This window comes from Cyrtonyx montezumae, unplaced genomic scaffold (genome assembly GCF_038088225.1).
Source record: "Cyrtonyx montezumae isolate F1298 unplaced genomic scaffold, pur_monq_1.0 scaffold_8, whole genome shotgun sequence".
NCBI classification, from domain to species: Eukaryota; Metazoa; Chordata; class Aves; order Galliformes; family Odontophoridae; genus Cyrtonyx; species Cyrtonyx montezumae.
In genome coordinates this window covers 17,073,051-17,084,231 of record NW_027072089.1, presented here as the reverse complement: position 1 = coordinate 17,084,231, position 11,181 = coordinate 17,073,051, and positions in this window count along the sequence as shown.

Here is an 11,181-nt window from a genome sequence, read left to right as displayed (position 1 = left end):
TGCAGTTCTTCCTATTGAAAGGGAACAGGTATTTAAGAAAAGCAGCCATTAAAGATGCTATTTGATACTAAGCTAACATGCGCTTTCTGAAGTGTCTCCTCAACATAGCTTCAGAGACTTTATGCATATCCACATCATCAGCTGTACCAAGCTATTGGTAGTACTTCAGTGTGGTGACATGTGAAAAGAGACTGTTCTCATCAACATGGATATTCAAGACAATAAAGAAAAGATAGTAAAGCTCTTTTAACTGACTAAAGAATAAGATTCCCAAGCAGGCAGTTCACAATTTGTTTCTTGTCATAGAAGAAAACACTTGGTTACTTACTACTCTCTGCTGAATTCTTGCTGTGATAGTTTGATCAGTTTCTATAGAAATGAAATGTTCTCTCTTCAGCACAGCAGGATCTCTGTCTCTACTTACGAGGTGCCCTCTTTTCACTGAGTACACCACATTTTCATTACAGAACCAGCTCACTAAACATGTGAAAACTTAAAAGAACTACAACGGCATTAGTTTAAATCTTTCATATGCTTTATGAAAGTGAAATCGTGAAAGAGAACAGATACCTCAGAAGAGTGAGGATTACTGAAGTATAACAGAGTCAGATGCATGCTACTTGGCTGTAAGCAATGAAATGGTTCACGGGATCATCCAGCTGCTAACTAGTGGAAGGAGAACTTACTTCACTGACTGAGAATTGATTGCTGAAATTCACTTGTATTTTCCTCTCCTAGAACATTATCACTATCTGTAACAGGGAGTAAATGTAAAGAGCAGTATCTCAAATACATTTAGGTGTGGTGGCTGCCTGTCAGCACAAAAGAACAGAGGAAGAAAATAGTTTGAAATTGTTTTGGAGTTCAAGCCTATGGATCTACTTGGAATTATTCTCAGACTAGTATTTGGATTCTTTTATTGAAGTGTGAGGAAAACAAAAAGCAAAGATCTTCCAAAGAAGCACTGTTGATCATTGGTGATCAGTCTGAAGATTATATTTAAGCAATCCAACGCTCTGACATCTAGATAAACAAAAGATTTTCTGGACACCTTTTGACAGCAGGGCAGACTGGTCAACATTCCCAGTCATTGCCTCAAATCTTCTTCAAGATTCTACTTCATAAATAAAAAAAAATAAATGTTGGAAGAGCTTTTTATTTAGGGAGGAGTGGCAGAGAATGATGTGATACTAGCATCTAAGAACATATTTGTTAAGAGAATGGAAAAATGAATTTTGGAGGAGGAAAGGACAATCCTGCTGTGCGATGAAACAAAGCAGTAACAACAACTTTCCTTTTTAATATTTCTAAGATTATTTTAAACCTCAAATGATGCAAAAAGCTTTTGTGAAATGCAAGAGGCATAGTAGACCACAAAATTGAGCAAGATTTTCCTGTCTGCAATGTGCCACTCCATTCTGCCCTCTAAGGTCTAATTACTTATTTCAAAAGACCAGTGTGACTCTGAAAGCTTCACACAGTTTATGTTCCTAATTCTTTTTCATTAGGGTGATAATAATGATACTTGAAGAAAAATCTTGCTATCCAAACAAGTGGAAAAGCACTAAAACAGTCAAAACACTGCTGTGGATATCAAATGTGTCATAAATTGTGTTACAAAGCACAGAATAGCCAGGCACTGAGCAGGGCTGGTTTGTTTACTGAAACACCACTGCCGTGAGTCAGACTGGTTTATAAAACAGGAAGACAGCTTCCACATCCAGGACATTTTGGTTGTACTTTGTCAAGGGTAGCATTTAGCTACAGCAAACACAGACCATTACTTTGGTCCTGAAGTCTCTTTAATATCATCACTGAAGTCTTACTCTCTGCTAATCCATTCAGCAAAAGTATTTTCTGTGCATCTGCCAAACCAGTCATGCAGTGCCCTGCAGCACTTACAAGCTTGTTTTTCAGGCTTACGTGCAGTCTGTGTAGGAAGGGTGGGAATGTTTATGGTGCCAGCAAGTCCTTGTGGCATCCAGACTGAGTAACCTTGGAAACAGAATGCTATGGCTTGTGCTCCCTTATGTCACTGCTCCTATTGAAAGTAATATTAAATGTTAAGTCTGTTGAGAAATTGTGATTTTAATGTGCTGTCTAAAGCTTATAATTGACCTCAATCTTTATGTTCACTTAAGTAAACACTGCATGCATAAAGAACATATTCAGCACACTTTATAAATTTAGACTTTTTGCTACCTCATTTTCTACCTGCTGGCTTCAGTATGTAATGGCAAAACTACTAATCCTCACAGAACTCAAGCAAAGGCTGATAGTATGCAATATCAGATTTGCTACGTATCTTGTTTGAATGAATACTGTTTTTCCATGATTTACAAAACCAAGCACATTAGATAATAAAAGGATAAGAGCTTGAAATAAAAGCATAAGTCCTTATGTAAATAATGCTAAATATAAATTGCATAGTAAAAAGCCTGGAAACTTCATGGTATCAAGGCTAAACATTTGTAAGAGGAACATAATTTAAGAATTGCTCATTACATGTAAACTGAAAATATGCATCATATGAGAATAAATGGTATGCTTACATTTAAAAATATATATAAATATTCAAGGTTCTGACAGTTGGATTTTATATACACAGGGAAAATGCAATTCTGTTAAAAAGTCAATCAGTCAAATAAGGAAGGACGTGTAGAACAGAAAAAAAAAAAGTAAAATATGAGTTGCAGATTTCTTCTCAGGCTGCTCTATGGCCACTATAATATGGAATGTTCAGCAAAATCTGGTCATTGCCTTTCAGTTCTTTTTCCAAATTTGCTTCACTGTGTAGAAGTACAACTTCTGATCCCTTCACACACAGACATTTAAAAATGTCTTGTATTTGAATTCTTTTCTATACAAGTTCCTGACTCTGATGAGTTACCAACATTAGCAGTGGATGACTGACATTTCCAGAAACTGTCTAAGGTAACCAAGGCAGAAAAGCCACGTCAACTTCTGTACACCTCACAAGAGATGAAAGCCACAAAATAGTTTTTCTCCTTTGTGTTTCAATGTCTGCAACAGTTGAGGTGTCATGCCTCACTAAGTCCCCAAACTGATTGTTCTGAGTTTCTTTGGTCTGCACGGGTTGTTCCCTACACACTGTGAATGACCAAATAAAAGAACTTGTTTCAGGCTTCTGGTTCCAGAGCAGTATCATGGCATCAGCATGGCTGGGTAGGATGAGATCAAAGTAATGCTGTACTCATGTCTAGCTTAGTGTCCTGTTTCCCACAGTGCCTGCTAGCAGATAACTAGGGAAAGAATACAGATGAGAGTGAGTATGGAATGACACTTCACCAGTATTTCTTCCAAGCTTTAGGGAGTCTGCGGCATAGAGACTTGCAAAAGCCAGAGTTTGTATCTTTGTACTTAATGATTCTTGAAGGACTTTCTATGAATTTTCATACCTACTTTCTGAATCGTTCATAGTTTCAGCATTCACAGTGTCCTGTGGAATTCTGTGAATTCAGTTATGAATTAATTCTGTAATTCAGTTACTTTGGATGACAAAATATTTCCTTTTCTTTAAATCGCATGTCATTTAATTTAATTACGTGTCCCTACTTGGTACTTATGAGAAAGGGTGAAAAATTTTTTCCATGAAATTTTTTTCTACTTACCTACTTATTTTTCTCCACTTTCCTAGGAAGCATCTTGACACCTGTCTCGCTCTTTTCAGTAGTTTGAGTACATTGCATCTTTTTGAGACAGGATGATCAATCTGTTTTCCTGAGAATAATTTATAGTCATGTAACAGTATATTTTTCTGATAGTCATTTTACTTCTAACTCACACTGAGTTTGCTTTTTGGTTTTCTGATGATATTTTCATACATTCATTTTTGGTAGTAGTTCATTTTAAAGGTTGTCCTCGTGCATATAAACATAGTCATGCACTCAGAAGAAAGCTGTCTTTACACCTATCAACAGTGATTTTCAATGACCGTTTCATCTGTGAACTATATGATGAAATATTATTTAATTCCTTTCAGTAGATTTGACATTCCTGTATATCGTTGGCAAACTCCATTACTTTCTTGTTTTTTCCTCCTTGCCTATTAATTAGCAAGTTGGGAAGCATGGATCTCTGTTGGGCTACTGTGATCATTTTTCTTCATCTACTGGGAAATCTGACCTCTTGCTTACTGCACTTTAGAGAACATTAAGACATAAGCACTCCCATCCTACAACTTTGTTTCCTTGATGAGAGACTTTGGAAAAGCTTTCTAGGAGAATGAATGTACTGTTATAAACTGGTTATTCGCTTATTCCTTCATTTCTTCAAAGAAAAACAATGACTTTACAAACCAAGACTTAAAACTTCTGCTGATACTTTGCTATTGCACTGATCCAGATGTCTAATAATTATATCACAATTTAATTTCTTCATGAAGTCTTGAGACCAGAGAACCAGAAACCAGAGACTCTTCACTACTACCAAGTTTACCAAAGCTTTCTCTACAAGAAAGGAAAATTAATGTGCATCTAAAACAAGCCTAAAATCTTTGTTTTAGTTCAAAATTTGTTCAGGCTCCTTATAAAGATGATACTTATTACATCAGAAAAGAGTGTATCAGCACTACTGAACTTCAGAATGAACAGCTGTAATTTTAGTGCTTAAGATAGATGAGAAAGAACATAGTGGCAATATTTTGTGCTCCGTATTTAAGAGGAACTGAGCCTTCATAATCAGATGGTGATGCATAGGTTTACAATTAAAAATGAAACAATTGCATTTGATGCAGAGTGAAACTGACCAATATGGCCCCGGTTTTCTGCAGCATGAACAGCATCTCAGCACTTGGTACTACTACCCAACGCATGTACCAGTGCGTTGTGCCCCCACCTTTAGTGATCAACTGGGCTAACCATTTCAATTGCTGGAACAAAATGAGACAGTTGTACCATAGTGCAGTCAGGGCACTATGCTACTAGATACCACACCCTTTTCCAGTGACCTTAACCAGTACATAAGTTCAACATCATATTAGCAGAAATTTGGGAGGCAAGTTACATCAATGTTTTAATATCTGATTTTTTCCTTTTGTATTTAGTAAGAAAACGAAACAAAGCTGGAAAATAGTTTTTTAGTCCCTTCTGTTCTAATCATCAGCTTTCCATTCACAGAGGTTCATTGGCCTTACTGAGATTCACGGCCAAAACATCGCTTGAAACTAGGCTGAAATTCATTAATATTAGGAACTACACTTGGGAGAAATAAGCATTTGATTTCTGCAAAACACAGCAACTGTTTCCTTGACAAGAAGCACTTTGTTAGCACTTCACATGTAACTTCAGTGAGCCAAATGGTTTACTGATTCTAAGTCTTGATCCTCAGACATTAAAGTTAAAAACCTTGACAAATAATCATTAATTACCTATCAAAACAATTGTACTTCTTTGGAAATCTGTAAACAATGTATGTACACGATATTTCTTCCTCAGGTGAAATACAAGGAAGACAGTGAGACATGCCATTATGCATTCTGAGTGAAGCCTGCAGAAGAGCCCATCCAAGCAAATAGAAGGAAATTAATCAGAGGCAAACAGGATCTGTTAAGCTGTGTATGTGCATAGGTTCTTAATGGTGTATACAGCATTGCAGCTAAATGTGGCTGAATGCAAGAGAGAAAACACTGCAAATTATCTCTGGGGGAAACTGACAGTAATCAAATACAAGATACTAAAGAGTGAGGAGGAGAGTAATGTAAAGCTGTGAAATGTTAGGTGAAACAAGTAAGGTCATGTAAAATAGTTCCTTGATTCAGAGATAATACAGTGATAGACAGCCTCCAAATGATTTAGCTAGCTAGAAGCAATGTATCTTGATTTTTCAGGATAAATTGTAGCAATTAACCCCAAAAGGACAGAGTGAGTAACCTCCGTAGGTTTTATATATGATATTATTGGCACAAACGAATCAGGCATACACTTGTGATATAGTGCTGGTGGGGGAGGGAAGGAGACAGAGCAGATGTTGCTTAAGAGGGATTTAACAAGGAAGAAAAAGCAGAACTTCCTCCTACTGAGCTCGACATACTCCTTCTTGTGTTTCATTCAAAAGAATATTTCAGGAATGTCCCGCACAGATTTATATGGCTCAGGAAAAGGTATGTACAGGAAGCTTTCATGTACTTACTTTACTTAAGAGCAACAACAACAACAACAACAAAAAATCAGGTAGCAAAGAATGGGACAGAATTCACTCTTTTTCAGCTAATCCTTCGTCTTAGAATATACTGCCAAAGAAGGAGCAAGTAAAAAAGAGAATCAGTATCTCTTATTACCAGAATAAAATTGCAGCCAGAAGGATCAGCTGTTGCCATTAGCCTTATTCAGGCTCCTGATAATATCTGAGGATATTTTTGGCCCTTTTATCTCAAGAATATCATTCTACTTCAGATGGCATTCCCACATAGAACCGGCATTATGAAGCTGTTAATCAACTGCTCTTAACTCTGCTTTTTCCATGTTTCTGAGCAGAATCATTTTGTTCAGATCCACGAAAAGGATCTTTCTAACTCCTTGTATTTTATGTATAAAGGTTGCAACTAACGTTTATAACCTAGAACTAAAAGCCAAAACCTCTTCTGCATTGGAAACTGATCTAGTGTCAAATAAATGTAATGTGAGTATGTAACAAGCAGTCAATTGTATCTTTAGACAGACAGAACTTTTTCATCACTTCAGCTATTAATGTGAGTTTTTTCCCCCCAAGGCTGGAGTATGGCTTTCTAAAATATGTGGAACTTGCTGTGAATATGTGGAATACAGCTGGTCATGAGGTGGCAAGACACACTGTAAAAACAGACATTTTTTATGAATCTACGATTTGATTTGAAATCTTGGTTTTATTGAGATAGCTTAGTCTTCAGTAATGGTGTACTATGGAACTGAGCTTTGGCAACAGTAAGTACCCTACCAGTGAGACATTTTATGTTGTTATGTACCAATCTAGTAATGAAAAGAAGTCTATGGAGACTTGGAGTCTGGTTCTGTTGTTTCTGAGCAAGTATCAGCAACCTCTTTACACAGAGTCCATTAACAACATGATAAGCATTTAATGATTGTTAAGGAAAGAATAATTAAGAGTTGTTCTGCAAAAAGAATAAATAAAATTAAGACTGTCTGCCTAAGATTCAATATCTGGAGGATAATCAATGTTCTGATCTGCAACATTTGTCATTTGTATAATTTCTGTGTTTACAGAGGATGATATTAACTAGTAAATGCTCTAGAGTCATCAGTTGTACTGTTAGTGTTTTCCACATTGAGTTTCAAAACAAAAGAAGAAAGAACAAAATGTCAATAAGATGATAACATGAAGATATCTGTGTCTACTGAAAATTAATTCTGTTTAGCTAATGTTCAATCAAGTGAGCTTCCTTAAACTGCACAGGTACCTGTATATGCATGCATGTGCATGCGTATCTCTTAGCGTCCAAATTAATTTTCATAAAATTCCCTGAACAGAACAGAACATTCCCTTCACAATAAGCTATTATTGACCAAGTATGAACTGAAGACCTGGAGGTCATTTTATGTTTATTTGATAAGGTAGCCTATATACACAACTGTGTTTGAAACTGAAGTTCTGCCATAAAGATGGAGAAGTCCCAACATGATCTGCATTTGTCCTCAGAGACAAATGTCAGAACTTCCATGTTTGTATCTTTGATATTCTAACATATGCTGCTATATGATATTGTAGAACTGAGTGTTTCTACATCTGAGGATGCATAATATTGATTGATTGAGTGTACCCTCAGTAAGTTTGCAGATGACACCAAGTTGGGAGGATGTGTTGATCTGCAGGAGGGTAGGGAGGCCCTTCGCAGGGATTTGGATAGGCTGAACAGCTGGGCTGATGTCAACGGGATGAGGTTCATTAAGGCCAAGTGCCGGATCCTGCACTTTGGCCACAATAACCCCATGCAATGCTGTAGGCTCGGGGCAGAATGGCTTGAAGAATGTAGAGAGGAGAAGGACCTGGGGGTGTTGGTTGATGCTCGGCTCAACATGAGCCGGCAGTGTGCCCAGGTGGCCAAGAAGGCCAACAGCATCCTGGCCTGTATTAGAAATAGTGTAGCCAGCAGGAGCAGGGAGGTGATCATCCCCCTGTACTCAGCTCTGGTACGGCCGCACCTCGAGTACTGTGTTCAGTTTTGGGCCCCTCACTACAAGAAGGACATTGAGGCCCTGGAGCGTGTTCAGAGAAGGGCAACAAAACTGGTGAGGGGTCTGGAGCACAAGTCTTATGAGGAGCAGCTGAGGGAGCTGGGATTGTTTAGTCTGGAGAAGAGGAGGCTCAGAGGAGACCTTATTGCACTCTACCACTTCCTGAAGGGGGGTTGTGGTGAGGAGGGGGTGGGCCTCTTCTCCCTGATAAATAACGACAGGACGAGAGGGAATGGCCACAAGTTGCGCCGGGGAAGATTTAGATTAGATCTGAGGAAACATTTTTTCTCTGAAAGAGTGGTCCGGCACTGGAATGGCCTGCCTAGGGAGGTGGTTGAGGCACCATCCCTAGCGCTGTTCAAGAAGCGTTTAGATGAGGTGCTAAGGGATTTGATTTAGTAGTTGGGTAGGGATAGTGATAGGAGGATGGTTGGACTAGATGATCTTGTAGGTCCTTTCCAACCTAATGTATCTATGAATCTATATTCTTCGGGAAAATAAGGACAGTATAGAGTAAGTTTTAGAATATACATTCTCATAATGCTAAGTGACTCTTTTTTTAAATACATAAATCAGAGTTGGGTAGTGACTATGGGATATAATTTTTCAGGGAAGGTAGTTAATTAAGGAAACAAAGCTTGTAATGTACCTTAGTACGTGAAAATACAGCCCACATACAGCTGAAGATCGATGATCCCAAAAGCATCAAAAATTGTGGAATATTTCTGAAATCTGATGAAATTACTTTGAAAGATGAAGCTAAGCGTATATTATGGAGTAAAATACACTCATTCATTTTATATTCATTTCTATTGATTTCCATGTTCTTACTATAAATATTCATCACTATGATATGTGTGCCAGTGTAAGGGCATTTTAAATATGGCTAGGAAAGCAAAAGTTGCTCTCTGCTCAGAGTTCCCTGTAAGAATTCAAAAGGACTTGCTGGGCTGCCATAAGTACAAATAGTCTGACTGGAGTTACCTTAGATACCAGCCTAACAAACAAAGACATGCACAATTGCTGTAACCACAATACATACAAAGCACAAGCAGGTCAGATGTTGCAGCTCCACAGGACTTACTTGCCTTCTTTAAACTTGTTAGATTTGGGAAGACAAAGAACAATGATATGAAATTAAATGTAAGGAGCAGTGCTTAAGATTGGTTGCTTCAGTGCTGAAGTGCATTGTAAAGTGAGGCTGAGGTGTCCAGGTCCAAGACAGCTATCCAGATGTTCTCCTCAACCTGGAGAAACCTCATGTCTAGTTGTGGTACCCTTATTGTATGGCTTGTACAACAAGAAATGAAAGTCTTACTGAAACAGATTTGAATTACTAATAAAGTTGGAATTTGACTTAGTTTTCTACTGAGAAAGAAACTATTCTAAAAAAGATGCTGTAATGAAGTCCTGTCTATTTCAGTGCTATTTCAGGAATACGGAAGCTATACTTGAAGTACAGCAGCCTACAATAAAGGACTGCAAATTCCCTTGTTTCCCTGTTTATTCTGTCCTGTTCTTTCAGTGTTCCATTTCCTGAGGAACAATGATCAGCATCCATGGCTGAGATTGAGACATACCACCAAATTCATTCTGATCTCATAGGGAGCTTGTTATAAAAAATGGAACTATAGCCCTATCTCCTGTAGTCTGACATTCCAGGTTTACCATTTTTGAAACTATTATGTAGGTGACGACAGCTGCCTTCTTGCTCAGCATCAAACCTGAGAGGAGGATGTGGTATTGCAAAACCCACACGGACAGACTCCCCGAGCTGATGGTTCCTGGTAATTAACCTGCTTTCAATAGGCTCATTTACTAAGTGTCACCTACTGGTTATCTCTTCCCAACTTTGGAACTATTTGGACCTTCACAAAAATCGATTTGTGTAACCACTTCTAGAACGATGTACGTCATACTTTGTCATTCAAATTATTGGGTTTAATAGGGAAATATGCCTGAGAACGTGGGAGTTCTGCATGCCTCAGTTCTAGCTCCTCCTTCAGCAACTGCATATGCATTCTGCATTGCTTTATCTTTCACTGAAATAGCACTGGAAACAAACTGCAGTCCATGATTTTCTCTCCTAACTGTTTATCTTTTGCACTAGAAAAAATGTATTCTTGCTTTACTTTAGTTTTTAATGAAATCTGCTTTTAGCGAGAGAGAAGTTATACTTTTATGCATGTTCTAATTCAAATCCCTATTTTAGTCACGGTTATAGAGGCTTTTCAGCCATGTAAAAGGATGAGATCTTGACTAGATGTGGTAATTTAGAATACTTAACAATGGCAAACAGCCTCATCATGGCATTGAATGAGAACAGGTGCCTCCAGAAGGGGTGATGATGCATTTGGTTCAGACTGTCAAAATTACATAGTTGCATATAGGTTGCTTATATACAAATGAACATTGGTTTTGACAGACTGACAATATACTAAAGACAAGGTTTTTCATCTCAAAAAGCACATACAAATTTTGCTTCTTACAAGACAGAATAGAGGCTTTGTGTTGGTGCCTTCTGTGTGCAGCTTAGTAGTGCTATAACTTTGGCAAGATGGAAAGCAAGAGGCCATATCCTGTACACCAAGCATGTGAATGGCAGAGACATAAGCATTTTGCCTGGAATTAGTTACTGCAATTATCCCTTATTTTCACAAGCAACCTATCCGTTCCCAAAGAAATTATGTGTCAGTAACATTCTTTATGACATCATTTTTTCTTTTTTCTCCTTTAAAATACTTTCATACACAACTGTATCTTCAGACTTTGAAAATATTTCTTTCCTCGTTGTATTATTTTAATTTGATGAAAACTGATCCATGTTCTCTCGTCCTTATGCCGTTAGTTCTCTTAGGATGCAGCTCAAGCAGCTGTCCGCTTTATAATTTCTGCTTCCATGAGTGTTTACACATAGCTGCAGTGTGAACCAGACTTGGAGATCTAGCTGATGATAATATTAACCCTGAGGGAAAAAAAAATATATGCTTAG